Source organism: Hirundo rustica, chromosome Z, assembly GCF_015227805.2.
Source record: "Hirundo rustica isolate bHirRus1 chromosome Z, bHirRus1.pri.v3, whole genome shotgun sequence".
Taxonomy (NCBI): Eukaryota; Metazoa; Chordata; class Aves; order Passeriformes; family Hirundinidae; genus Hirundo; species Hirundo rustica.
In genome coordinates this window covers 40355364-40379356 of record NC_053488.1, presented here as the reverse complement: position 1 = coordinate 40379356, position 23993 = coordinate 40355364, and positions in this window count along the sequence as shown.

The following is a 23993-nucleotide window of genomic DNA, read 5'->3' as shown; positions in this document are numbered from 1 at the left end:
AGAAACATTGTAATCACAAAAGCCAAATTATGTTTAAGCATTTACAGGGAAACAGGACTCCACAATTCTGAACACAAAAAGGCTGATGTGGCTTTCTACACACAGGCGAGAGTAGAATCGTGTATCACCAAAATGTGCATCAATGGCTACTTTTCAGAGAACTACTTTCTCAAAATAAACCTGGCTTGTAAGTACTTTAGTTAGTCATCTTAGACTAATGAGCTGTTTTCCAATAAAAAAGGTAGTTTAAAATTATGAGGCATACTAGGATTTTGTGTGGTACAAAAAAAGGTGATAAAAGAGGAAAGATTCTGTGAAGATGACCATAGCAGGGTGTTAATAACTTATTGTAATAGCAGTTTCACTCTCAGTGAAAGTCTGATGAAGGCCACCAAGTGGAGAGGGGAAAAAGAAAAAAAAAAAAGGTTCTTGATGAAAACTTAATGGAAATAATAGAAATTATATTTAATTTATAGAGATAAGAGATAAGAGGATGAATTGAAATACATATATTTACTACTTTTTTAAACAACAATGAAATATCACAACAGGGGTTTGACAAAGCCTACACATATTTTGGGTTTGCCTTTCAAAACTATGGAGCAATTTCAACATTTATTTTTATTTTCTTTTGTTGCAAAAAGGCTTTAACAAGTGGCAGACTTTAAGCTTCCATAATTCTGGAAGCAAGACATTCTTTGATAAGAAGCAAGTTTTCCCCTCTTAATGCTCTTATGCTTTAAAAATGTAACAAAAGAATTTAATTGGAGGAGAATCTGCAATGACCCTGATAAAAATAAGAGTCTACAAGGGAAAAAATCTCTTAGTCATTCTTTTTCTTCAATCTTAAAAAGAAATACTTAGCTTATGTACACCAGGTGGGAAGACTAGGCCAAATCCAGAACACAGAAGCCATCTTCCTAGAATCTTCAAGGAACACTGAACTCTGAAGAAGTATCATAAGCTTCCAGGAGAAGTCTGGCACTTGTTCTGTCACAAAAACCCAGAAAGAATAGTCTAATCAGTGGCAAATAGCAAGCCCTCTCATAGTCTCTTGCAGCATAGGAATAATTCATGCTCTGGAATCTAGAATCACTCCACAGCCACTAACTATACTTTGAACCAAAGATGTTGCAAGTTCATCTTGGTCAGAGGTGCAGTTGTGCAGGCAAAATGTGCTGTTAAATCGGAGAGTGAAACATAAGATGAATGTCTTTATGCCAAAGGCTGACAAGGGGATAAACTGAGCTGAGGGAAGACCAGGGAGAGCTGAGGAGTGGCTGTTAGGATGAGAAAGGTGGGAAGGCTGAAATTTACTGAGTGGTCTTTAAAAAGGAGTCGCCCCTCTCCTGTGGAGAATTATCTCCTGACTCAAACCTCTCTCTTGCAGCAGAAGTACTTAATTGACTTTTAAAGACTCAGGATTAATCTAAATTGCTCTTTCACTGCGCTTTGCAATCTGCTACAATGGATGTTGCCTGGTTTTCTTACCCTTAAATTCACAACACCCTGATTCATTAGATGACACTGCAGAGTGATGCACATCTGCTCCTTTATTTTTTAAATAAAGGTTTTAAAAAACATAGTCTGTCTTCTGAAGTCTTCTCATGAAGACCCGGAGGCTTACAGCCCTTATGGAATGGTTGTCTACCTGCATCATACAGCAGAATCTACTTAGTTCTGATAAATGTACATGGTGTTGGCATCAGTCTTTCTGTTCCAGAAAAAAAAAAAATCCTACATCTAGACACATTTCTGTCATGGCACCAGGGCTTTGCTTATTTTCAATCATAATGTCCAGGACAAAGTAGATTTTTAATTGCTTAATGTTTCTATGCTGGGTAAAAGATATTGAGGTATTTGATATAAGGTTTACATATTAGCAGTATTTTGGTAATTGTTCTAAGCTCCACATTTTTGTAGTGTCCTTGATATTAGCAATCATGCAAATTTATGCATGATTCTGTATTGATTTTAAAATCAACACTACACATATCAGGGTATAATTTTCTTTCCCCTCCTCTTTAGATCCTCTTCACAGAGACTTCCATGAATGAAAAGTTCAAAGTATTGTCAAATCACTTAAAACACACAACCATATATGTAATTTCCTCTCTTCTGAGTAATTGTCTATAGCAGCACCTCTCTTTCATAATTTTATGTGAGACAGTATATTGTAATTATTTAGCTAAAAGTTAAAATTATTGCCAAGATGGTGTTACTGTCATACATTACTTCTACATCTCTCAGCTGAACTTGTTCTCACAAGGACAGCGTTTAGACCAAGCCTCTCCAACACAAAAGATTCAGATGTTTAACAATGTGAGCAGGAGTCAGACTTCAACTATTTACTAAGAAATTAGATTAATCTCTACTGCACACAGTGACACAAAGGTAGTGTAAATTTATCCATAGTAATTCAGTGAAATTCAGACCTCAGAAACACTAAGGTATTCTGCAATCAAAATATTATTTCAGTTCTGAAAGAGAATATTAAAGAGAAAATATTGCAATCTCACGATAAGGTGAAGATGCTTCCAAGAAAAAAAATTTGTTTAAAAATAGTGTTTTAGGGTAACATTATAATGCTTGTATCCCCAGTCGTCTGTTCTGTTTGTGCTGTATATTGAGTCCTGTGCCTTTAAGACTGGTTCTAAGAGCAAGGAGAAGAGTGGAGTTTGTTTTGAGAAAACTGCCTGACTCCTCCACATTCTTCTGCGGACGGGGTGTTCGATGGAGGCTTGGAGAGACTGCAGGACAGAGATCTTTTTTTGCTTTTATTTAGTTTCAGCTAGCTAGGGCAGAGAAGTTCCCTGGACTGTTTTTTTCCCTATTTCTTGGAACTGTTTAAACCTGCTCTGGACTGAAAACCCAGGGGAGCACTGGGGGCTGCACCTGCGGCCCACCGGGGCCTGGACCTCGGCATTTTCCAGCAGCGCCGGAGGGACTGGGACTGAGGAGAGGCTGAGAGAGAGCCGAGCTACACCCACGGCAAGGACTTTCTCAGTTTGCCATCTCACTTCAGACGGAGAGGTTTTATTGTTTCATATTATTCATTCTTTATACTTGTATGCACTTCATTTGTTTCGTAAAATAGCTTTTTCCACTTTCCTCCAAAGAGGTTTTTTCCTGGACCGGTTGGAGGGAGGGGCCACTTGGGTTTGCTTCCCAGAGGGATCCTATTCAGGGGTTTTCTCCCAAATTTGTCCCCAAACCAGGACATACCTCTAACTGGTGCCCAACGTGGGGCCCAAGAGAGTAGAAAAACATGTATTGATTATTATTAACTGCATTTTTTAGTTGTCCTTTGTGTAGAAATTAAACAGTCAGTGGCCATGTTGCTTCTTGAATTCCTAATGTCTCTTAGAATGGAGTCTTTTCTGCATTTCTGTTCCCTAGGCTTTTTTGACGTCTTAATGCATTTCTGGTCCCTAAGTTTGTTTTCTTACCCAGAAATAGCTCCGATATTGTCCCTAACATACAGCTTTTACATTAGGGATGCCCAAATTAGAATAGTTATTTGCTGGGTTCGGTGATTATGGTTTACAGGAAGCTTATAAAGATACTGGAGTTTGTTCTGGGTATGTTCGGTTTATGGTTTTTTCATCCTACCCTGTGTCCTAGTTCCAGCAGCATGTTTTGGGGATTTATCAACAATTGCACCCAGTTTGTTAGAGGAGGAGTAGGGGATGAGGCCCTTCAGCCTCTTCTTTCCTTCTTCTCTTTTGAGTCAGTTACATCACTTTTGGAGAATGTTCAGGGTCTCCTGAATGTTAAAGACACCACCTTCCTAGTATTTCACCTGGTGAGCTTCCTCTATATAGTTTATAGCTTTTCTAGAATGAGTCACACACTGCTAAACACTGTAGGGCAGCAGATAGAGGCAAGGGAGCAGGGAGATAAATCAGTCACTCAGGCTGCAGCCAACCCCACAGCTATTCAGGCTGCAGCTAAACCAGACAGTGAGGCTAAGACACCGGCAGATGCTGCAGTAAAGAAGGGAAAGAAGCACACGGACAAAACCGATCGACCAGCAGACGATGATTCAGGTGAAGGATCCTCAATGCCTCCTGACACCCAGTCAGGAGTCAAACCACCTGACACACAATCAGAAGTTGAAGCAACTGATGATACACAGTCAGAAACCAAACCAACTGATACAAAATCAGAAGCCCAACCAACTGGCAGAAGATCGGGAGTCCAACCAACTGCTACAAGATCAAGAGCTCAAACAACTGATAGAAGACCAAGAGCCCAACCAAATGCTACAAAATCAAGAGATACTATTGAGTCCTTCTCCCTGAAGGACCTTCGTGGCCTAAGAAAGGATTATACTCGACGACCTGATGAATCTGTAATTAGTTAGTTGGTCTGTCTTTAGGATGCTGCAGGCAAAGCTACAATACTGGATGGCACTGAAGCAAGACATCTGGGATCCTTATCACATGATCCAGTTATTGACCAAAAAATTATGAGGGAGGCTAGACCTTGCAGTCTCTGGGAACAAGTCCTGGGAAGTGTGGCACAAAGATATCTGTGTGCTGACGATCTCTATATGCAGCAAACCCAGTGGAAAACCATTGAACAAGGAATTCAGCGCTTAAGAGAAATAGCAGTAGCAAAGATTGTCTTCTCAGATAACCTAAACACTACGAACCCCGACTTAGTACCATGTACACCTGTGATGTGGCAAAAACTCGTACGACTTGGGCCACAAGAATACTCCTCTGCTTTAGCAATAATGAAGCGGGATGAGACAGAGGAGACCGTGCTTGATATGGCGAAGAAGCTCCGAACATATGCAGATGCCGTGCATGGTCCAACACATGCAAGAATTGCAGCTCTGGAAACACAGGTGCGGGGATTAGCAGACAAGATGGAGGAGAATCACAAAGAACTCAAGGAGGACATTCTCCAAATCTCTGCAGTACAAGTTAGGGGCTCTGGCACCACACGCAAACGTTCCCTAGATAGAGAGGAAAAAAGCATCCCACGGGCTAAGCTGTGGGTCCTCCTGCGTGAATGTGGAGAAAACATGAAAAGATGGGATGGAGAATCTACTGATGCTATGACACAACGGCTGCATGAATTGTTGGATGGCAAGACTATGACAGGAAGTTCTAGCAAGAAAGAAGCAGCTCCGGTTACCCAGGGAAATAAGGATAATCAGGCTTAGAGGAGCCCTGCCTCTAGCCAGGTAGAGGCTAGAGAAAACCGTGTTTTTTAGACTGTGTAGATTCGTTGGCCTGGCACATCAGAACCACAAAAACATGAAGCCTTAGTTGACACTGGTGCAGAGTGCACATTACTCCCATCAAGACATGTGGGCGAAGAATCTGTTTCCATTGCTGGGGTGATAGGGGGTTCACAAGATTTTACTTTAGTAAAAGCTGATGTAAGCCTGACTGGAAATGAGTGGAAGAGACACTCTATTGTGACTGGCCCAGAAGTTCCATGCATTTTGGGCATAGACTTCCTCTGAAATGGGTATTTCAAAGACCCAAAGGGATTTAAGTAAGCATTCAGAATAGCAGCTGTAGAAACAGGGAGTGTTAAGTAGTTGAATACCTTGCCTGGACTATCAGAGAACCCATCTGCTGTAGGTCTTCTGAAAGTAGAAAAGCAACAAGTGCCAATTGCCTCTTCAACAGTGCATCACCAACAGTACAGAACAACTCAAAATGCTGTGATTCCCATCCACATGATAATCCGTGAGCTAGAGACTCAAGGAGTGGTCAGCAAAGCCCACTCACCCTTCAACAGCCCCATCTGGCCTGTGCGCAAGTCTGATGGAGGATGGAGATTGACTGTGGACTACCATGCCTTGAACGAAGTGACTCCACCATTGAGCGCTGCTGTGCCAGACATGCTGGAACTCCAGTACGAGCTGGAGTCCAAGGCAGCAAAGTGGTACGCCACAATTGACATTGCTAATGCTGCAATTCCTCTGGCTGCAGAATGCAGGCCTCAGTTCTCCTTCACATGGAGAAGGGTGCAGTACACCTAGAACCGATTGCCCCAAGGGTGGAAACACAGCCCCACCATCTGCCATGGACTGATCCAGGCTGCACTGGAAAAGGGTGAGGCTCCTGAACATCTACAGTACATTGATGACATCATTGTGTAGGGGAACACAGCAACAGAAATGTTTGAGAAAGGAAAGAAAATCATCCAGATTCTCCTGAAGGCCAGCTTCGCTATCAAGAAGAGTGAAGTTAAGGGACCTGCTCGAGAAATCCAGTTTCTAAGAGTAAAGCAGCACAATAGAAAGAAGAACAATTTCCACTGGGGCCCTGAACAGCAACAAGCCTTTGCCCAGATCAAGCAGGAGATTGCTCATGCGGTAGCCCTTAGCCCAGTCAGGACCGGACCAGAAGTAAAGAACGTGCTCTACTCAGCAGCCAGGAACAATAGCCTGTCCTAAAGCCTTTAACAAAATGTGCCTAGAGAGACTCAGAGCCGACCACTGGGATTCTGGAGTCAAAGCTACCGAGAGTCTGAATCCAACTACACTCCAACAGAGAAAGAAATCTTGGCTGCCTATGAAAGAGTTCAAGCAGCCTCAGAAGTAGTAGGCACTGAAACACAACTCCTGCACCCCGACTACCAGTGCTAGGATAGATGTTCAAAGCAAAAGTTCCCTCTACCCACCATGCCACCAATGCCACATGGAGCAAATAGATTGCCCTTATTACACAGTGTGCCCGTATTAGAAACCCGAATCGCCCTGAGATTTTGGAAATAATTACAAAGTAGCCAGAAGATGAAAACTTTAGTCTCATAGATAAAGAAGAGCAAGAACAAGTGACACGTGCTGAAGAAGCTCCACCATACAACCAACTGCCAGCCAAATACACTATGCTCTTTTCACTGACAGTTCCTGCCGCACCATTAAAATAAAACAAAAGTAAAAAGCAGCTGTATAGAGTCCCACAACACCATTCTAAGCCTTGAAAAACAAGTTCTTTAAAAGCATAGTACCTCTAAGAAGATTAAGTCAGACAATAGAACTCATTTCAAGAACAGCCTCATCAACAATAGAGCTAAAGAACATAGCATTGAGTTAGTGTACCATATCCCCTATCATGCACCGGCTTCAGAGAAAGTAGAAAATTACAATAGACTGCTAAAAACCACCCTAAAAGCACTGAGTGGAAGATCATTCAAAAATTAAGGAGCATCTAGCAAAGGCCACGTAGTTAATTAACACCCGAGGTTCCACCAACAGAGCAGGTTTGTTAAGGAAGACAGTTTAGATCAATTCTGCTTCAAGTACAGAAGATCCCATCTGTAGAATTGTCTTTGCTCAGGGACCAGGCTGCACATGGTGAGTAATGCAGAAAGATGGAACCACACGATGTGTACCCCAAGAATATTTAATTGTTAAGTGAGAACCGTGTGTAATTATCGCTGTGTGCTGAATGGTACTGCCACTGTATGTAGCTGTATATTGCATATTGTTTTTGTATAGATGTATGTGTGTGTAGAGCTAGAGTATATATTAGTTTTAGTAAATTGATTATATGGGGATAAGGGTAGAATGTCCTACGGTAACTTTATGATGCTCGTATCCCCAATCGTCTGTTCTGTTTGTGCTGTGTATTGAGTCCTGTGCCTTTAAGACTGGTTCTAAGAGCAAGGAGAAGCGTGGAGTTTGTTTTGAGAAAACTGCCCGAGTCCTCCACAGTCTTCTCCGGCCGGGGTGTTCGGCAGAGGCTTGGAGAGACTGCAGGACAGAGATTTTCTTTGCTTTTAGTTAGTTTCAGCTAGCTAGGGCAGAGAAGTTCCCTGGACTGTTTTTTTTCCCTTTTTCTTGGAACAGTTTAAACCTGCTCTGGACTGAAAACCCAGGGGAGCACTGGGGGCTGCACCTGTGGCCCACCAGGGCCTGGACCTCGGCATTTTCCAGCAGCGCCAGAGGGGCTGGGACTGAGGAGAGACTGAGAGAGAGCCGAGCTACACCCACGGCAAGGACTTTCTCAATTTGCCATCTCACTTCAGACGGAGAGGTTTTATTGTTTCATATTATTCATTCTTTATACTTGTATGCACTTCATTTGTTTCGTAAAATAGCTTTTTCCACTTTTCTCCAAAGAGGTTTTTTCCTGGACCGGTTGGAGGGAGGAGCCACTTGGGTTTGCTTCCTTAGAGGGATCCTATTCAGGGGTTTTCTCCCAAATTTGTCCCCAAACCAGGACAAATAGGTATATCATGAAAGATGATAGGCAGATAATTATTTTGAAGGACCCCAAAACCTGAGTTTCAGGTTAAGCACAAACTTAACTTCTTATCTAACAATTATCTCGCACAAAGCTGATTTAATAATTTAAAATATATAGTGTGCACATCTTATATGAAGAGATACCACATCTCATATATAGTGATACCATATATATTCAAGCATATATGGATACTTTTAAACCACGAACCAATATTGCGAAACTCTATTCTATCATAATTTGTTTGCCTATATGTTAGAATAATAAGATCCCAGAGTCTCAGCTTTAAATTACACTGCACGTTAAATGTTGGTTAAAAAGATAATATAATGAAATGAGATGTAAGTCTACAGTCACAAAAATCCAAACATTATTTCAGTGAAGAAAAATTGCATTTTCTGGGATCAGAGATAGCTTTGAAGGTACAGTACTTCATCTGTTAATGAATGCAGAATATCCAGGAAATAAGACCTGTTTCATTATGGCTGCCCCACAGTTACTCTAACCCTTATATTGCAAAAGCATGAAGAGAATAAAAACTTCTTAAGCTGGTTGTCCTTTAGTCTGAGACAGGATAATCTTTGAGAAACATTTTACGGTGCATCTTTTGAAGAAAAGTGCATTAGTCTTTACTGAAAAAACATTTGGTTGACCTTGAAAATAAAGCATTCATGAGAAGTATGAGCAGAAGTTTTCATTATTCCTTAAGCCCTCCCTTCAGAGAGACAAAAAATTCCTCCCTCCATTGCAGCTCCACAATACTCAGTTGCCGAGCAACTGATCTTTTAGGTTGGATCTCCAAGGCAACTGATGTAAACAAAATCATAAATCCCATTACCTACCTAATACTAAGTCTGTGCTATAAAAGGAGAAATAATCATGCCAAAGTTTAAAGACATAATATATGAGTGACAATGAGATAAAAAAAGGAGCTGTTGCTGAAATTACTGTTAATATGGTTCTTCTTACCAACTTTCTCACTTCGCATTTTTCTAAAAGCCATTCCAAATTAATTTTCTCCTAATTTAGTAAGTGCATTTTCAGCATAATTATGCTGCATGAGGAAACCACAACACTTGACAAGTAAACCTGCACCCACAATTGCCTATGCACCAGCCTATGCATGGAAGAATTGTGTTAACTTTGTTACAGTGAATTGAAGAGCCTTTAGGTAGATAAGGCTCAAGCTGACTGGTAAACTAGGGTGGATAAGCAGGTTCTACCATTCTTGCCTATGAGAAAGTCAAAATAGGAGTTGCAACACGAAGTTCACCTTTGCTCCCAGTGAGAAATCCAGGCTGGTCAGAGCCAGGTTAAAATGGAACACAGGCTCATGGATTCTTGCAGATTTTCTCACAATTCAATTTTTTTTACTACATTTTTAAAGAATAAGAATATTAAGAGGGGAAAACTTGCTTCTTATCAAAGAAGGTTCTTGCAGCTACGGTAAAGACCTGAACTGTGCATGCAGTATTTTCTTTAACTCAGTGGTTGTAGGTCTAACAGCCACTTGAACACCCTCATCAACTCATTTTAGCAGAGTCATTTAAAGATAGAAACAATGAAATTTTGCATCTTTGAGTGGAAATAAGCTTCATTTGCATTTATTTGTCCTACTTTGTTTCTATTTATATGTTTCCCTGTATGTGACAGACAGCAAACGCCTGGGGCTTTTCTCTTCTTAAATACCACCTTCTGGATAGAATCTGTCTTTTAAATATCAGTTGGGGCACATGCACTCACAATCTTCCCTAAGATGGCATCTAGATGGATAACTATGCGTTTTGTTACAAGTCATGCATTCAAAAAGTGATCCATAGCTGGCACTTCTGTGGCTGATTCTACTTTTAAATATGATCAGCTTGCAATATTTCCAAATACAAAGAAATCAACATACATACATATTTGTGTATTCTCTTTTAAATCTGATCATAACATTTCTTTCTTGGGCAATGTGTGTTCAAGTTATGCTTCCAAGAAGAAAAGTAGTTTTTGCACCCAAAATATACATCACGCTTTTCTTATCTGAATTTATAGTGAAGGTGAACAGATCAATATTAGAAAAAAGTGTATGATTTGTGTTATATAGTTAACAAAATTTTTTTAAGTATGCAAAAGTCAAAACTCATGACTGCAAACTAATAATAGTGGCAAGGATGTTACAGTTTTGAGTACATATAAATTATTCTAAAATACTGACTATTCCTTATGAGCATCTGTAGTCCTTTAAAAACAATATACATTAAGGGATTTGGTGTGGAACCAGCAACAAAAAAAAAGAAAATTGTCATTTATGGACACCTTCACTGGAAGAGTTTGTGGATTCCTTCTGCCCCTTATCGGCTCAAAGAAATATATTTAAAACTGGATTACTGAATGGTGCAGCAAGGATGGAAGAATCCATATGTTGGAGCTTAGGTGTGTACATTCTAGGTTAAACAGTATACTTTTCAGATACATGTCACTGTGTTATGTCATGCCACAATTCAAATTGGACTAACCCCTACATTTCTTTTAGAAAAAAAAAGTTATGTACTTGTTGTTTTACATTTCTTTTAGAGAGAAAACCCTTTAAGAAATGTTAAGTGAAATTCACAATAGTCCTTGCCAATGATAATTAAGTCCCTTAGTAACTCTCAAGCCTCTAAAAACTTGTTTTGTTAGTAAGACAGACATACCAGAAATTCCCCGAAGTACCTCTCTAGGTCTGCTTATATGAAGAATCTGGGTCTTTTTATAATAATGTTGTGGGGTTTTTGCGGTCTCCCTTTCTCAGTTAAAGTACTCTCTAATTGCTTTACTTTGAGTTAGAAAAGGATTGGAACAGTAAATCCTTAGAATCATAGAAAAATAGGATCACAGAATCATAGAATCAGAGAATGGTGTGTGTTGAAGGGGACCTTAAAGGTCATGTAGTTCCAACCCTCCTGCTGTGAGCAGGGACACCCTTTGCTAGACCAGATTGCTCAGAGTCCTGTCTAGCCTGGCCTTGAACACCTCCAACGATGGGGAGTCCACAACCTCCCTGGATAACCTGCTGCAATGCCTCACTACCCTCACAGTAAGAAATTTCTTCCTAATATAAATCTAAAACTGAATTCTTTCAGTCTTAAGGCATGCCTCTTTGCCTTCTCGCTGCATGCTCATGTGAAAAATCCCTCTCCAGCCACCTTCTAGGACCATTTTGGGTTCTGGAAGGCTGCCATAAAGTATTCCTGGAACCCTCTTTTCTCCAGGTTGCCTCAACCTGTCTTCACTGTCCAAGTGGAGAGCACTGACAAGTGGTGTCCTCAGGGGTCAGTATTGGGACCGGGACTGTTCCACGTCTCTCTTGGTGACACAGACAGTGGGGCTGGGTGTGCTCTCAGCAAGTTTGCTGATGATGCCAAGCTGAGTGGTGCATTCAACACACTCAAGGGAAAGGACGTCATCCAGAGGGACCTTTGACAGACCTGAGGGGTGGCCCCGTACAAACCTCCTGAGGTTCAGTGAGGCCCAGTTCAGGGCTCTGCACCTATACTAGGACAATCCTAAGCTCAGGCTGGGCAGAGGATGGATCAAGAGTCGTCCTGGTGCTGTTTGTGGAGGAAAAGCCCAATATAATTTGCACATATGCACTTAAAAGCTCAGAAGCCAATTGTATCCCATGCTGCATCCAAAGTAATGTGGTTGGCAGTGTGAGGGAGGGGGTTCTGCCGCTCTGCTCTGCTCTGCTCTGGTGAGACCCCACCTAGAACTGTGCTCAGTTCAGAGGCCATCAACACAAGAATGACAACAACCTGTTGGAAGGAGTCCAGAGGAAGCCACTAAGCTGATCAGAGGGCTGAAGCACCTCTTCTATAAAGACAGGCTGAGAGAGTCATGGTTGTTTAGCCTGGAGAAGAGCAGGTTCCATGGAGACCTTACAACAGCCTCACAGTTGCAACTCTTTGAATATGACTATCCAGCAAATTCTTAATCAACCAAGTGGCCTGTGGTGGTTTCATGCAGATTTTGGGAGAAACCCTCCCACGGGGCTCCCCTCCCCGCCCCCAACCGGTTCGGGAAAAGACTTCCTCAGAGAGAAGTGGAAAAAACCTGTTTATTAACCAGGCAAAGCACTCCCAGCACAACACCCGATGACAAGAGCTTCGTGCCACTTACGGAGGGATAACAAACTTAAAAAGAGAAAGTCTCCTCTTGAAGATAGTCACTGTGTTCCACCGCTCCGTCTCCGCTGGCACTGGGAGAAAAGGAGATGTGCAGGGCTGGTCTTGGTGGGGTGGGTCCCCTGTGGAGGCCCCCGGTGCTTCCCCCGGTCCTTAGTCCGGAGAGGTTGGAACAGTTCCGTGGAGAGGGCAAAAAAGAAAAAAAGGAAGGAAAAAAAAAGAAGAAAAAAAGAAAAAAAAGAAAAAGAAGAAGAAGAAGGAAAAAAAAAAAAAAAAAAAAAAGCTTCAGCTATTCTACAGGGTCTAACTACGCTAGCACTAAACTAACTAACTGCTGGCCAAAAAAAACAACAGAGCTTCTTTCATCTTGCAGTGTTCCAACTCCCCCGCTTCAAGGTCACTCCGAGGAGCAGAGTTTTCCTGGGGAAAAAAACAAGCTGTGCTTCCCTCCCCTCTGCACCCAATAGACGATTGGGGGATACACAGTCACCCTAGGACATGGCACACCTAACAATTTTACATTCTTCCATTCTAGAGTAAAGGATGAAATGTGGGGCACTGCCCAGTGCTTAGCTCATGCCCAGGTAGATGACATCTTTGCTGCCCCTCTTTCTTCCATCATTGATGTAACCCTGTCACAGAAGGCCACCAAATCTGTCAGAACATGTTGGCTGCCACCTCCTTATTTTTCATGTGCTTTTATCACTTTTTTAAAATGGAGTTTATATTGCCCCCTTCTAAAGTCAGTGGGAATTTCATCAAACCACCATGATTCTTCAACTATAATGAGCAGTAGCTTAGCTACTTCCTTGGACAGTCTCCTCAGGACCCTCAGGTGCATCTTATCATGACCCATAGACTTGTGCACCTTCAGGTTCCTTAGATGCTCTTGAGCCTGATCTTGTCCTGCATAGGGCAATTCTTCATTTTCCCAGACCCAGCCCTCCCCTTCTACATCTCAGGGAGTTTGGCTGAAGCGCTTGCTGCTGAAGACTGAGGCTAAAAAGTCATTCTCCTTATCCTGGGTAACCCATATGGGTTTCCCATATCTTTCCTGAGAAGATCCACATTTTCCCCAGCCTTTTTTTTAAATTGCTCATATAGCTTAAGAGCCTTTTTTTTGTTATCCTTGATTTCCTCAGCAAGATTTACATCTGCCAGTGGTTTGGCTTTCCTAAGCCTCTCCCTGGCTGTTCAGGCAATTTCTTTGTATTACTTTGCCTTGCTTTCATCCTCAGTAATCTACCTGGTTTTGTTTAAACTTGTTCACAGTCTCTTTGTTCATCCATGAAGACCTCCAGGCCTTCTGCCTGATTCCCTCTTTGTAGGGATGCATTGCTCTTGAGCTTGGAAGAGACAATCCTCCAATATTATCCAGCTCTCTTGGGCCACTCTTCCCTTCTAGGCTCTGTCCCATGGCACTCTACCAGGGACATCCTTCAAGAGGCCAGAGTCAGCTCTCCTGAACTGAATGGCAAGATGAATATTCATCTTGCTTCTTTCCCTACTCATTGCCCCAGGGATCTCAAACTCCACTGTTTCATGGTCACTGCAGCCTAGACTGCCCTGGGCTTCACATTCCCCACCAGGCCCTCCTTGTTGGTGAGAATAAGGTGCAGGTTAGTGCCTCTCCACCTTGGCTCCTCTATCATTTGGAGAAGGAAAATGCATTCCAGGAACCTCCTGGATTGCTTATGCTCTGCTGTGCTCTCCCTTCAACAGATGTTGGGGTGGTTGAAGTCCCTCATGAGGACTAGGGCTTATGAATGTCAATCTGCTTCTATCCATCCATGGAGGGCCCCAACACCTCTGTCTCCCTGGTCAGGCAGCCAACCAGACCCCTACAATAAAATCACCTGTCCCTGTCCTTCCTTCACTCCTGAGCCATAAACTCTCAGTCAGATTGTCATCCTTCCCCAGGCGGAGGTCCATGCACTCCAGATGGGGCTCCATTCACTCTAGATAGTATCTTCTCCTGCCTTTCTAACCACAGCTGTGATAGATGAAGATTTTTCCGGCATTAGGTAAAGAAACTTCCACCTTCATAAATCAATAAGAAATTGTAATAAATGGTGTTGGGTTCTGTAGAGGAAGTAGCCAAATACTTATTTTTCCGCTTGTCTTCATATTGTTTGGATGAGAATAATAGTAAAGGCACGTAGCACCAATTGACAGTTCTTTACACTACAAAATCACCAGAGAATTTTGTAAAATTCAACAGTTTCTGGTTTTGTGTGAGCCAGGGCTGGAAATACATTGATGCTATAGATCACATAGTTATTAGCAGATTGGGTGCAACAAATCGTTATCCTTTTGCAGACTGGCCAGAACAAAAGGGTTACATTTTAAGTAATTGTGGCATTCTCCCAGTATTTTGGAAGGCAACAAATAGTTAGGGGTCTCAGTGCTAAGTTCAGGTTAGTGTTACATTCTACACCAGCTTCTAGTTTAACTAGAATATCTGGGAATGAAATACCTGCATCAATACCCTTGTACATCTCACCTATGCTGATGCACATGAATTAATAGAAGAGTAGAACAGAACCTGGAAGATATAAACTAAAATAATAGCAAGAGAGGCATTCAGAAACATATGCATTAGGTGGAGAGCTTCAGCATCAAAAACTCAGAGGGCCTTACAGTTTTCAAAATTATGAATTACTGTTCTTCATTAAAAAAAAAAAAAGTTATTTTTGTTGACTCAGACTGAAGTCAGGAATGTCTTGATTTCTTCATATTCAGGTCTTTATTGCATATTCCTGCTCATTTAAATGGTAAAAATATTGACTTCATATGAAGGATGCTTGAAGGAGGGTTGTCACCTTTCTTGCTGCTATTATCCTCTCCACCATGGGAGATCACTGGATCCTTTGAACAGGTGAGAAAATAATATAGTGGCAGGTCCTCCTGCCTTGCTGTAAGGTCAAATCATGCCCTGCTAGCCATTCCCCAAGACCTCTTCTCTTCCTGTTGGTAAAATGGCACCGAAATTACAACACAACAAAGAAGCACCCATGTTCACTTGGGAGATTCATTAAAATTGGCTTGTGGCTAACTCTTTTAATGGTGGATATAACTTTCCAAAACCCAGACTAAAACAGGAAACATTTCAGCCTTCCAGACCTACTGCAAAAGGCTGTGAAAGACAGGTTAGGCTGTCTTTCTGCAGAGGTGAATGGCTTAAGCCTTGTATGACTCCTCTGTGCTCAAGTGCAGACCCCACAGGCAGCCTTGTGTGTGTGTATTGAAGATTCAGAGGATTATACGATTTGACATCTGCACCTCAAACCTGGCTGTACCACTGCAAATGTTTATGAAAACCCTAAATAAATAGCTTATCTTCCAGGGAAGTCCCAGGTTCATCTCTGAAAACGCTAAACATATCCAAGTATTTCCTTGCAACAACCCAGCTCATCAGAAAATCCCACATGATCAAATAGACAGCAAATGAGCAAAAAAGATTTGTAATAAAGATTATTAAAGAATAATCTGTAATAATGTTTACCCACTAAATTAATTCATGCCCTTTTGACTTGTTCATTTTACTTACTCAAATTTTGTGTTTAAAATTGTCAAAGTGATTTTAAAAGCAGGAATTATTTTTTGTCCTTTTTTATCAATTCAGTCATATCAGAGATAAATTTTATAAACATTGTTTATAGACAGATTTAAATTGTAACAGTAAGATTTCTGTAAGCTCAATTACCAAATGCAACCTGATTGACACCTGTATGTAATCATCTGACTTCCTGCACTTCAAGAAGGACTTGAACTGTATTCTTACTCTCATAGTTAAATTAGCTTTGCTGCAGCTGTGGAGCTTCTGCCTGGGAATGTAACTGTGGTCAGTAGCAGAAATACCATATTAATAACAGTTAACTTTACACACTGTCTTCACAAAATTTGAAAAATTCTCAACTTCTAATTCAATACAGAGACTGTATATGTGTAGGGCATCAGAAAATACTGTTTAGACTATCTCTTCAGGATTAGTTATGCCTCTCCAATGCTATAGAATAGACTGCTTATTTTAATTTGCAGTTGTATGGCATCAAGCTTGCCTCTAGAAAGTTTCCCCCTAGTGTCTTCTAAGTACTTTTTAAATTCTCTTAAGCCTTTCTCCTTTCTAACATGGACATTAGATGGAAATGGATGGAAATCCTTGTGCTCTCTTATTGATCACATGGAACATATGCTGTTTTATATTCAAAATGCAGTATCTATTCTGACCAGCCCAGAGTACAGACACTTCCTTCATAAATATTAGATCCCATCTTTTATGTCTCAGAGGTGGACAGAAGAGGGAGTGGTTTGCCATCACCGTTTTGTTTCCAATAATTTTTTTGCCTATTCTCAAAGAGCCCTTTCAGCAATAAGGTAAAGGTGCTTTTGACCACTCTTTTCTATAAAACTCAAGAAAAACAGAAAGTAGGGACAAAAGTAAAAACAGAAAGTAAAGACAAAATTCACAGGTCAATGTTTAATTCCAGATATGAATCAAATGTCTCTGAAATTCACAGCATACAGCTAAGCTCTCAAATACCACTACATTTGATTTGAGAAGAACATGGAGGGCATAGCACAGCTTAAAGGTGATTGTCACAGACAAAGCATTAATCTCCAGAGAAATATATCACACTGTCTTGGTTTGCAGACAAATTTGGGAGAAAACCCCTGTATAGGATCTTTCTGGGAAGCAAACCTAAGTGGCCCCTCCTTTTAACTGGTCCAGTAAAAAAAAACTTCTTTGGAGGAAAGTGGAAAAAGCTATTTTACTAAACAAATGAAGTGCATACAAGTATAAAGAATGAATAATATGAAACAATAAAACCTCTCCTTCTGGAGTGAGATGGCAAATTGAGGAAGTCCTTGCCGTGGGTGTAGCTCGGCTCTCTCTCTCAGCGTCTCCTCAGTCCCAGTCCCTCCGGAGCTGCTGGAAAATGCCGAGGTCCAGGCCCCGGTGGGCCGCAGGTGCAGCCCCCAGTGCTCCCCTGGGTTTTTTCAGTTTAAAGCAGGTTTAAACAGTTCTAAGAAAAAGGGAAAAAAACAGTCCAGGGAACTTCTCCACCCTAGCTAGCTGAAACTAACTAAAAGCAAAAAAATAAATTTTTGTCTTGCAGTTTTTCTAAGCTTCTGCTGAATACCCCAGCCAGAGAAGAATGTGTAGGAGTCAGACAGTTTTCTCAAAACAAATTCCGCGCTTCTCCTTGCTCTTAGAACCAGTCTTAAAGGCACAGGACTCAATATACAGCACAAACAGAACAGACAACTGGGGATACAAGCATCATAAAGTTACTCTAGAACACACACCTACCACCCAAATAAAACATACAGATGCACAACAAATCTACATGGTTCCCAGATCAAGTGAGGTGAAAATATGACCTCTTTCTTCCATCACTTCAAGTGATTTGATGGAAAGGGGGTGGACTATTTAACTAAGATGAACAACAGTGAATACTGGTAACAACCACATAAAATTAAGAAAACATTTTTCTTAATCATAATTCCACTCCAGTCACTCAAATAAGGTGTTCCCAGTTTTTTTCTGTAAAATGGAATGTGTACAGTAGAGGTACTGATTTTGTGACACTTTACAACCTTCTTGCTCAGTGCTGTTGACAGCTTTTTTTGCTCAGATATTATAATTAAGCTGCATTACCACAGTTAAGTAAAAACAATTACACTTCTTTTTATTTAGGATAGACTTTCCTGCTTCTTCTCAAACTTGCTGGAGGTTTACTGATATGCTTTGTCTAGAGCCTCTCCACCTGTACCAGGTCATCTGGTGAGATAAGACCTTTTCCAATAGTCTTCCATGAACAAAGTCTCTCTCTATTCCAAGAATAAACAAAGTATATTGACTAGACTCATCCTGAGAACATACAGCTCATATCAACATTTTAAAGCGTTTTTAAGTTTAAGAGAGACCTAAATAAATAATTAATTTGGTAAATTACACCTCTGTATTTGCTGTCAGATGTTTTTAAGGGCAAGAATCTTTGCTTCTCTGTCCCTCCTGGACAACTGCATAGTTCCTTGGTGGTGGGAGGAATGCTGGGATATGGCAGAATACCAATTGAGTGTGAAGCTAAGAGCTCAGCAGGATTTAAGAAAGGGTTATATATTTCTATGGATAATCAGACCATCCAAAGTTATTTTAAACAATGTCAAAATTAAAGGAATATAATAATTCTTAATTTCTGACAGCAACCACTACAAACTTAGGACCCATGTAAAGATTTTTTACCAGTAAGTAGGTTACAGCAGAGTTGTGTGACTAGTCTGCTGTTGGACTATAAAGGACTATATTCCTTTATTGCTGTGCAATCAGTCCTGGTTTAGTTGCACCAGTGCCAGAGTGCAGTTTGCCACTTAAAAAAATGGATACAATTATATCTTGAAGAACTGCTATATTTTGGAACTACTAAATCAGTAAGGTTTTCTACAGAAAAAGTGGTAAAAATGAATGTAATAAGTATACTTAAAATATAACAATACTTGCATTTTTTACAAATTAGTTCTTCTGACATTTTTTTGGTGCTAAACTCTAAAAGACTCCTGTTCTCTTCTATAACCTGGCAGATTAGAAATAAGATAAAAATAAACAGAGTTAAGAGAAATTCAGGGTGGAAACGAATTGTACTGTTTCTCAGACTCATAAATAACAAGGAATACTTGGGGGTTTTTCCAAAGATAGTTCAACTTCAAAGATGTTCTGTGATTTCTGAGTCTTGAAACAAAATTAGATTACAAAATCTTTTTTATTTTTCTGTACTCCCTCTCTAAAGAATAGGGAAGCCAGAACAAATGAAAACACAAGTCTCAAACACCTCCAGGAAATGCTTGCATGAGGCTTATGTATCTTTTAACTAACATTTGTTAACCATGGATTAGTGAAACAGCCTCTTGTAATTATGGTTGCTGTTCCATTTGTGGCTATCTTCATGAGGCCAGTGAATCTTTAAATTACAGGCTGACCACCCAGGAGTATTGAATCAGCCACATCTCCAAAGGCACCATATTGGATGATTATCCTGAGAGATGACACGCTAACACACACATACACAACAAAGAAGATTTATACTCAGAGCTTCAGAGTCACTTTCAGTCCCTGTAGTGACTTTGAGTTCATTAAAACCAGGGTGGCCCCTGACATAATGTGTTCCAACTTAGTATGGAGGAAATCGTTGTTAAAGATAGTCTTTGTTGAACACCGGTCATTCTGACAGCAATCACAGCATCCTTTGGCTATAACTCAGACACTGAGCTGCAATAGGAGCTAGGAAGCTGGACCAAATAAAAGAGATTTGATTTGCTCAAAGCTTTGTTGTATACATTTGGTTTGCTGTATACATTTGAAAGAGACATACATTTATGTTTCATGTATACACATGTAGATACACACATACACATATACACAAACATATGCACCAATGTATCACTTAGGAGGAGAAATACTTTTTCTTCCTAGGAATCTGTATAGTCAAATAAATTTTAATGTATGTTTATTGTTTTCTTTATCTGTGCCTCATGTCTTACCATTCAAATCACCACTTCCAAGATAAAAGACTTTGTGATCTTTATTGCATGGAAATCCATCTTTCAGCTTTAATCTGTAGTCCCTTAGGATCAGATCACAGATCTAATTCTCAAAAATCTAAGTCCGAAGATATTCAGTCAGCCAGCAAAGAACATTGAGAGATTGTGCTGAACCAGTCTTCCTTTCTCTCATATCTCCACAGAGTTGTGCTGGCATCAGAGATGCACCCAGATGTTGTTTGAAGGACTTACAAAGAAAGTTGATCATCTTAAAAGGAAATTTATGGTTTATAAATGGTCAGTTTATAAATAATATAAATAATATAAATGCATACAAATTCTTGATTAGAGGCCTTACAGCAGATCTGGATACTTTGCCGTTACCCAGGGAATAATTATAGGCAGATAAGCAACATCATTCAAAACCAGCTCTCCTCTTCCAGAAAATTTACTCTCATGTATCCATTGTCCAATAAATAATTCCTTTTGAATCAAATGTCAGAAAGAGGCCCAGCACACTCCAAAAATCCCACCCCATGTAAACTGAGGCAAGGAGTCTGTCTTTTACTTGGTTTTTCAGGCCTTGTCTACTGTATAAATGATATGTGTGTAATATATACACACTTATTGATATATTTTGATGGCATCTAGGAATTCAAAGTGGATTTGGCTTCCCCTTGCACTGTTCATCATGTAAACACTCTTTTATAAGGTGGTCCTTTCCCCAGAGGCTTTACAACATAATGCTATGCTCGGGGATGTTTCATGTGCAAAGTCAGTTACCAATCTGTCAAATTACGTACAAGCAATGCACATCTGAACCAGAAATGTTTCAGTGTAGAGATTAATGGGTAGAAAGTGTAGACCTGCTGTTATTTTGCAACTACAATGTGTATTCCAAATTGCTTCTGGAATGAGTAAAATTTATCTGCTGAACTTTAAATCAAGTCCTCCGTACTGTGAGTGAGGATCTTGCTCTTTGTTTATATAGTGTTTCTTCTATTAAAGGGGAGAAAAAGGTGAGTCTTTTTGTTCTACTGTGCAAAAATTGTCACAGGAACTTAAAACATAGAGTGACTGTACATAGTGTAGAATTGGTCACCCATGGTGGGTAGGGTGAACCTTGCCCAGAGCACACCTCCTATCTGCCCCCTAACTGCATCAGCTTGGGATCTGAGTGCACTGACACCGCACAGTACTCACTAGCTCTCTTTGGAATGGAAACCTGGATGGGAAACAGCCCTAGTTCATCTCAGCGAACCTCAGTACCCAGGTTTGACAGAGCAGGGGCTGAGGAGCACTAGGGCATCACCCCTGCCCTGCCACAAGGATGCGGCCCAAGGCAGCAGTAGGTACCCCAGAGTCCTGGTTTCCGGCAGGAGCCCTGAGGGGACAGAGACTGCAGCCATGTGTGCGTGTCTGGGTTGTTATTCCATACTCCTTCATATCACTGCTGGGGGGCAGAAATACAGGATCCTCACTTCCTGGGAGAAGGTGACATGGTTTAAGGTAGGGAAAAAGGCATGGTGGCTGGAGGGCCTGTCCACCAGTTTTTTTCATTGGGCTTTAGTGAGCATTCTGCATGTAAATCACCCTCTCAATGAGTAGTTTTATTATCAGTATTGTTGCTATTACCGTTCACTTTCTTGTCTCATTGCTGATGGCAGCAAATGGTTCTTATTTCAGACAGTAGCCTCTGCCTGTTTTCTCTCTCTAAAGGCCAGGAGGGGAGTACTCATGGTTTTCCTTCTTGTGGTAGTAGCAGATTTGAGAATACCATCCATAAAACACGACAGCCTTAATTGGTGCCCAGCATGACTCACAGAGGTTTAAGGTGACAACAGATCTGCCTAGAGTAGGTTGGAAACAATTTTGATCCAAGTATTTGTTGTATTAAGTGCAGAGCCACTGGTCACAATGTTGCTTCTCTGTTCATGTGGGTGTGGAACATAACCTGGTGCATGTTCCCATATGTGCTCATCACAGTTCTCTTTTTCATATTTTCTTTTTGCAGAATTTCTTTGCTGCTGTACTGTGTGATATAATTACTGTGTGGTATTATGACATGATAACATCAAAGGTAATGATGGTATGTGGGATTTGTATTCATTTGCAATCTGGGATGTGTATTCCGTGTTGTTCTCATGTCCCAGCCTTGGGTGAAACCTCTGAATATTCATTAATAATTGTGCCAAATTTGTGAGGGGACAGGGAAGGATAATTTTTGCCAGCCTTTCACTCCCTTTTCCTCCTTCAGGCCTGTTACAAAAGCTTTTGAGAATTTTGAATTTCCTTTGGATGTTAAGAAAAGTATGTTCTTGTTGCTAGGTTTGTATGGTCTCCTCAGTATGATTTCACACCATGTTCAGGGTGACAAAAGATGTTTCTAGAAAGGTCATTCACAGATATGCCCTGAGGCTGGATAGTCATGAGTGGTATGGAATGTGGGAGAAAATGGGCCAGGTTTAGTGGAAATTTTCTGCTCTAGTGGTTTGGAAGTTCACTCCTGAATAACTACAGGACCCTGCTAAAGTGATAGAATATTTTCATGGATAATGCTGCGCCAACTCCAGACATGAGCAACTTATTGCAGTGTATTGGGGCACTGCTACTACTTATTGGACACTGCTCATTGTAAGACAGAACCCTCAGGGGTAGGAGAGGAAAGCAGACCAACAGCACTGTGGCCACTCAAACCGCAGTTGAACCAGAGGAGTAACCCACGCCAATAGTGGTCACACCTGCACAGAAGAAATCCAAGAACAAATCTATTTGCTTAATGAGGGATGAAGAGAAAGCAGGCCCCTCAGAACAGCAGGAAGGACAGGGCCAGAGATAATCACCTGATTTCTATCTCTGGGTGAGCTGTGAGGTATGTGAATAGATTTCAGCTTCCAGTTGGGTGAGATTCCAGTGACTGTCTGATCTGATGCTGGATTTCTTGCCTTTTTGGATAGCTGCTATGGAGACAGAGGAAATTAGACAGCTGAATACCTTGCCTGGTCTCTCAGAGGTCGCTTCTGCTGAGGAGCTGCTGAGGGTCAAAGAACAGCAGGTACTGACTGCCACCACATCACTGCACTATCAGCAAAACTGCACCAGCTGGGACTCTGTGGTGCCCACCCATGAGATGATTTGTGAGCTGGAGAGCCAGGGAGTGGTCAGCAAGCCTCACTCACCCTTTAACAGCCCTATATGGCCAGTGTGTAAATCCAATGGAGAATGGAAACTGACAGTGGACTGTCATGGCCTGAATGAAGCCATGCCACCTCTGAGCACTGCTATGCTGAATGGGCTGGAACTTCAGTATGGACTGGAGTCCAAGGCAGCAAAGTGGTGCCACCATTGACACTGCTAATGTGCTTTTCTCCATTCCTTTAGCAGCAGAGGTTTAGTCAGGCCACAGTTTGCTTTCAGCTGGAGGGGTGTACACCTGGAATTGACTGTCCCAGGTGCAGAAACACAGCCCCACTATTTGCCATGGACTGATCCAGACTGCACTGGAAAAGGGTGAGGCTCCAGAACATTTGCAGTGCATTGATGGCATCACAGTATGGGGCAACACAGCAGGGGAAGTCTTTGAGAATGGGGAGAAAACAATCCAGAGGGCTGGTTTTGCCACAAAACAAGTTCAAGGGACCTTCCTAAGAAATTCAGTTTTCAGGAGTAAAATGGCAAGCAATACATTGTCAGATTCCAGTGGGTATTGTCAACAAAAGAGCAGCTATGCCAGCACCAACCAGCAAGAAAAAAACACAGGCTTTCCTAGACATTGTAGGTTTTTTGGAGGATGTGTATTCCCGATTACAGTCAAAATGCAAACCCTCTCTGTCATGTGACATGGAAGAAGGATGGTAGCCCCTGGGCCAGTCAAGACAGGACAAGATGAGAAAAATATGCTCTGCACTGCAGATGGGGGAGCAGGGTCCATCTTGGTGCCACTGGCAAAATTTATTTCAGGAGACTCAGGGACAACTCCCAGGATTCTGGAGCTGAGGATAGAAAGGATCCAAGGCCTTCTGCACTCCAGCTGAAAAAGAGATAGAGTTTATGAAGAGGTTTGATCTCCTCCAGAAGTGATTGA